Consider the following 7,054-nt stretch of genomic DNA (forward strand, 5'->3'; position numbering starts at 1 on the left):
TTTTTTTTTTCATCTAATTTTTATTTACATATAAATGAGTTTTTCGTATTTCAAATTGCTAAAGATAATTCGAAGTTATTTTGTATTTTGAGATGTAATCAATGAAATTTTGTATTGACTATACCATTGGTTGCTTGTACTTGACAGAAGTCTCAACTACGTGTTGTAATCAGTGCCATCTGTTATCTAAAATAGTAGTTGGAGGTACGAAGACGACGACAATGACTGAACTGAATTAAAATCATCTCCTTTGCTATTTCAATATTCCTTGATATCGTACAGCAATTGTATACATCTTGGTGCCGATCGATTCAGAATGGGAAACCTAAACACAGAAAACTATGCAGAGGGATACTTGAACACTCTGAACTTCCACATCTAACACCTAGGTACAAGAAACTACGAAGCGTAACACCTGAACACCCTGGATATCCGATATCTAAATACAAGAAACTACGGAGAGGAAGACCTGAACACTCTGAACTTTCATATTTAACACCTAGATGGAAAAAACTACGGAGCAGAACACCTGGACGCCCTGGACTTTCACGCCCGACACCTAGATACAAGAAACTACGGAGCAGAATACCTGGACACCCTGGACTTCCACGCCCGACACTTAGTTACAGAAAACTACGGATAGGAGCATCTGGAAATCCCATATCTCTAAAAATTGTCATCTAAAATACGAGGAACTATGTTAAAGCACACACATACACACATACGTACACGCATACACACGCGCTCCCATGCAAGCCATAATAATTCTATACTATTGTGAAAGCAGCCTTATGTCAACTGGAAATTCGGTGTGAACGGTAGCTTCACGTACAAAGTGTATTTGATTGTGTTGTGTATTCGTAAATTACCAACACCATCCAGAGTACAAATAGGTAAAGAAGGCAAAGCAGTCAGCGCCATCTGTCGTGTAAAAAAGTAGATGGACGTGCGAAAACGACGACGACGACGACGACGACGGAACTGAAATAAAATCATCTCGCTCGCCATTTCAATACGCCCTGATCTCGTACACTAATCGTATTGAACTTGGTGGCAATCGCTTCAGAACCTTCAATTCCTGTAGTGAATGTATCAATAACTTTTCCTCATATATAGCGGTTCATAAGATATTTCGTTCCAAACACAGATATCAGGAGTTGACTCGAGTAAAGAGTCTCGGCGCGCTGCGCCCTGTACAGCCGGTTGCCTGTACTTGGCGCGAGACTCGACCGAGTCTCTTGATTTCAGCCAGTGACATCGATTGATTTTTGTCACAAGTCAAAATCAATCGATGCAATGGGCTGAAATTGAATAACCACAACTGTGGTTTAATTACGGAATATGCCCTAAAGGGCTATCTACAATGAGACGTTGTCGTAAGCATTAGACGGAAGCGTTTGTCGTTGTCGTTGTCGTGCTGTCCGAGACGGGGCAGCGTTCCGACTTCGTTCCGACATGAATCCACAATGTCGTTACCGTAACGCGTGAGACTTCGATTCCGCAGCCAATCAGAGTACAGAATGTTTTGTGGCAGGGGGCGGTGTTACCACCGGCGTGCAGTTAACGTCGTCGGAAGACGGAAGAGATGGGAGATGACCAACTCTTTTACGATAGCCGACTACGACATCCGTCAAACGCTTCCGTCAAACGATTTCATTGTCGAACGCACGTTCCGTATTCCGACAACGACTTCCGTCATCCGTCTTACGGTTACGTCTCATTGTAGATAGCCTCTCGGACGAATCCATCTATATGGACGGCGCTTTTCGCTTTTCAGTCGCTGCGACTAGTTGTCCACTGACTAGTGGAAACTGACAGTGACCAAAACAGTACCCGGAAATTTGATGCCATTCTTAGAAAAAATAATAATGCCAAAAAAATTGAAAATATCAATTTTTTTTTATTTATATTAAGTAACTTTTTAAGCTATTTTAATTTACTTAACTTATTTTATACATTCCTTCAATAATAATCGGTAATTAAGTATAAAGGAAAAAATCGAAAATTTATAATGAACTTAATACACGCAAAACGTGTCTTGTTCTTTGACTAATTAAATTCTCTTCTTCAGAGGAGGAAAATATGTTGTCAAGAAGCTCTATTTCTTCCTCTTCACTAATACTTAGGTACATACGTTTTCTTTTCTTCTGGCCGAACATTTTTAGGGTGTACTATATTATTTAAAAAAATAACGAATGGATAAATTCAAAAACTAATCACAAAATAAAATAAATAAATACTTACAAATGCAGTAAAGAAACAGGTTTACAGGAATCAATGCACGGAGAGATTATACGAGAGTGTACGTAGAAGAGCAGTGTAATATGAAGACAATTGATTGAATGATATTGAAACAATTGCCGATACTTAGTTGCTATGTTACATAAGACAACAAATTCCATGTTGAATCAGTTGGTAAAACAATAATAAAAGTGTTATACCTAGTTTTATACGCACTGTTATACAGAGGGCGTATATATACGCTTTTCGTATATATTGATGGATTTGTGAGGGCGTATATATACGCCTTTAGCAGTCAAAGGGCTAGAGGGACTCTAGCACGCCGGTGGCAACACCGCCCTCTGCCACAAAACATTCTGTACTCTGATTGGCTGCAGAATCGAAGTGTCACGCGTTACGGTAACGACATTGTGGATTCATGTCGGAACGAAGTCGGAACGCTGCCCCGTCTCTGGCTGCAGAATCGAAGTGTCACGCGTTACGGTAACGACATTGTGGGTTCATGTTGGAACGAAGTCGGAGCGCTGCTCCGTCTCCGACAGCACGACAACGACAACGACTGACACTTCCGCCTAGTGCTTACGACAACGTCTCATTGTAGATAGCCCTCAACTTCCATCTCTTCCGTCTTCCGACAACGTTAACATGCACGCCGGTGGCAACACCGCCCTCTGCCACAAAACATTCTGTACTCTGATTGGCTGCAGAATCGAAGTGTCACGCGTTACGGTAACGACATTGTGGATTCATGTCGGAACGAAGTCGGAACGCTGCCCCGTCTCCGACAGCACGACAACGACAACGACTAACGCTTCCGCCTAGTGCTTACGACAACGTTTCATTGTAGATAGCCCCTAAATAAATACCAGCTTCAGTCAAGCAGTAATTGTCGCATCAACGACGCGCGAATAAATGACTGATCGAAACTCGATATGTGCAGTTTGAACAAGAAGCAGTCGGAGAGAATGACTACCGCGGTATAAATAATATTAACCCTCTTAGTGCCGGGCGAAAAACAGGTGCTTATGCGAAGATAACTGGCCGAATTTTACGATTTTACTAGAATTTTGGAAAAGGCTCATAAAAACCAAACGAAAAGCAACATTTACATAATTAAAAAAGCAGTGTATTAAGGACAAAATAGAGAATAAAACAGTGACGCTAATTTTTCTATATTCATTGAAAATTACATAAATAACAAAAGTATAAGTGATCAAAAAAATAGAGAAAAATTGAGTTCTCTGTTTCAAAACGTAATTGCACACAGAAAAAGTCATCTTTTTATCATAACTTTATATAGACTTTATATAACTTTATATTGTAAAGTATATACTTTAAATTTCCAATATATTTTGTAACAAAATACATAATATTGCACAAGAAGCATAATAAATAAAATTCCGATAAGGGTCCCACGACGCCGCGCCGGCCGCCCGTATCGAATTTCTACCGTATCGCTCTCGCGTATAAATAAGCAGTCTCAACGTCAACTGGCATAGAATATAAGGGAAAATTAAACCGAAAAATTATTTATTTTAATTCTCTCGTAATGAAATTAGACTATTTGTAACGTATTATAAATTTATTTTGAGATAGAAATCTCTTGCAATGCGAATAGTAAAGCGCTACAAGGTGCGGGCCGATATATCGGCTCTGGCACTTTTCGCCAGTACAGCGCGGCCCGATATATCGGCCTCCGGCACTAAAAGGGTTAAAATGCCCGCAATTGTCTTATAATAATTTTTCTTTAATTCTTTATTTTACAATAAGAATACTAAATGGCTTGAACGGAAAGTACGGAAAGTGAATAGCTGTTAACCAATTGCGTGTTAGGTTCAAAAGAAGACAAGCACAACAATTGGCTAACAGCTGTTCTCTTTTCGTATTTTCACTACATGACAGGTACACAATTGACCCCGTGTATGCCACCATGGTGGCAGCCGTGGTGCGATGAAGCAAGCACTGAAATACAAGTACACTCTTCACTACGGTCAAGTAATCTGTAAAACTTTGTAAAAACGACAAAAAATATTTAGTAGTCTTCAAAATAAAACATGTATGCCACTATGTCAGGTTATGTTTGCTTAGTCCTCCCCGTGAGCAGTGCTTTATTTCAGCTTAAACTTTTTGAGAGACTGTACTGTGTAATAGAAACACCGTAGTACATTGGCCTGTTTCCTCGCTATCTCTCTCTACGTGACCCCCACACATGCCGTACGGCCTCCAGTATTCCTACATCTCAGTGCAGGAATCATCGACATATAGTACTGGACTGCTCACTGTAACCACAGAAAGTGTAACCGGGAATAGAAAGAGAGAGCGAATCGTTAGGACTACAGACTTCTTCTTCTTGTTCCTTATGGCTTTATGCCCTCGTAGAGGGCCAAGTGCCAGGATCACAGACTTGTATATACTACTAGACCGGTAGCTTCCAGTATCCTGCCGTTGAAAGAATTGAGGCAAATGTTTTGAAGTGGTGGGGGCTGGCCGCCATCTTTTGTAGAGCAATTTTGTAAGTGGGTTAGTGTATCGGTGTGACACCCGACACTATTCAGTGGGGCACGGAACAAGTGATCGGCGTCTCCTATTTACTTTCCCCATCTGAAATACGGAATGCCATACAAAAAATGGCGTCCGATCTCCCCTCCACTTTGCCTCACAGCTAGCAAGAGAGCTAGCGGTCTAGTGGTATATAGAAGTCTGTGGTTAGGACCGTTCTGTCCTTCTCTTGGGCAGGAGCGGAATCAGGAATAAGAGAACCTCGCGTAGTAAAATATATGTTTCAAGATGAACTTTATTTATATATTTTATAAGTTTAAGAATTGATTTAATCTTATGTTATCCATAAAATTTAAGGTTATACTTCTACTTTACTTACTTGTGAAAGCTTATCGTATTGGACTCAAAATACAGGTCTCGCAATTTCCCACACTTAAGACAGCGAATCACCACTTTTTTTAGTAATATTAAATTTTGATAAACACTTCTGTATCCATGATTCGACTGTAAAAACGTACATTATAGATGTGCGGAGTAAGCTTTCACGTGGTTCTTATTTTGCATATTACTGTCCTGAACTCCTTCCATCCAGAAAACGATGGAGAGTAGAGGAGTCCGATCTCTAATAGGGGAGTCAACGAAAAAACGACACCGGAAATGCGTCGAAAATAAGAAATTCACTATTTCGCCGATAGCGTCGCAGTTGTCAATAACTAATCTATATACTGATATAGAAGCCATGTAAATTATATATATATGTATATCTTTTCGCCCGGTACTCTCCCCACCATCGGCGGTTTCATTAGCAGGGTCAGCGCCGGAAGTGTCGTTTCAGGCAACCTCAATTTTAACAGCTTTTCGGTGCCATATCTTATGTACAGAGATCGGATTCCTCTACTCTAGTCTCCATGGGCAGGATACTGGAAGCTAGCGGCAGAGATGAATAGGTAGATTGCCAATGAGCCTGTTTGTGGTGGTCTCAATTTTTCTCTGGTTTCGGCGCGTCACCTTAGCGGAGGGGCCTCGAAGCAGTTCCACGTTTTTGATTGGTCGTGTATATATAATAACACTACGCGTGATAATCTGGAGCTGTGTTTTGGCGCGTCGACGCGCCACCTGAACGAGACTCTTGAACTAGTTCCACGTTTTTGATTGGTCGAATGAATTCGTGTGTTCTTCGAGATCAACGATTTTAAACCGGGTGAACAGTCAAATAGGGAGACTTGAATACACCCTTTCTTACTGCATATTACATAAACCGTAGTAATGAGGTAGTACATTTTGCCGATGTTAATTCCCTTAATATCCATATGGAGCTTTGTAAATAATAGAGTGAGCAAATAAAACTTTAAACAAACCCTCGAACGTGGGTAACTACAGAAATATAAGTTTGCTAAATGATATACCACAATGACTTTATAGCACACGTGCTTGGTGCTGGATAACGTCCGAGAGTCTCGAGTTCGGAACTCACGTCTCAACCCTTTTATTTTTTTTCTTAATTCTCAACTATGCTTATTGGTTCACCTAGTTAACTTAAGATTCATTAAATATATGATTATATTAGTCTACAAATATTGTATTATATTACATCGTATACATGCAATAAATTGGTACATCAAACAGCGAACGTTTCTTCTTCCCGAGAGCCTACCTGTGACAAACACCTATGTTACGCTGTTTCATGTTTTATTAGCATAAATAAGATTTAGACGGATAAAGAAGGCATTATGGAAAATTACCAAAAACAAAAATGCACTTATAAATCTCGGGCATAAAAATAATGATGAGCATATAAAAATGAACCAATTATTTTCTATAGTAAGAAGAAACGAATAATGTATCTGGTTGGGGATTTTTTTTTCATTTAATTTTTACCATTCAAGGCTATGTAAAGGTAACATTTTTAATACATCGAATTATCAGGAAATTATGTCGAGGTATAATTTTAATTCTGAATTATTTTTTACATCAAAACATACTGATAATTCGAGATATTAAAAATACATGTTGAAATAAATGTGGTCTGGATCACTGAAATAATTATCTTGAGGTTTCACAGATATATTTAGTTATAATATTAGAGTATATTTATTGTAATATCCTTCTTGATTACATCTCAGTTATCGGATTCTTATCCACGTTGCGTCGGCTCTCTTCAGGTGCCATAGACGCTCTCTCACTATAGTACTTATCTATAGTCGCGTATGACTACCGCACGCATTGTTGTCTCTCACCTGGGGATGCGTGCGCATACTCCCGTACAAGCTATATTCAGATCCTATACTCGAACCATAACTTAGAATTGTAGCAT

This window comes from Cephus cinctus, unplaced genomic scaffold, assembly GCF_000341935.2.
Source record: "Cephus cinctus unplaced genomic scaffold, Ccin1 Ccin1_scaffold0465, whole genome shotgun sequence".
Classification (NCBI taxonomy): domain Eukaryota; kingdom Metazoa; phylum Arthropoda; class Insecta; order Hymenoptera; family Cephidae; genus Cephus; species Cephus cinctus.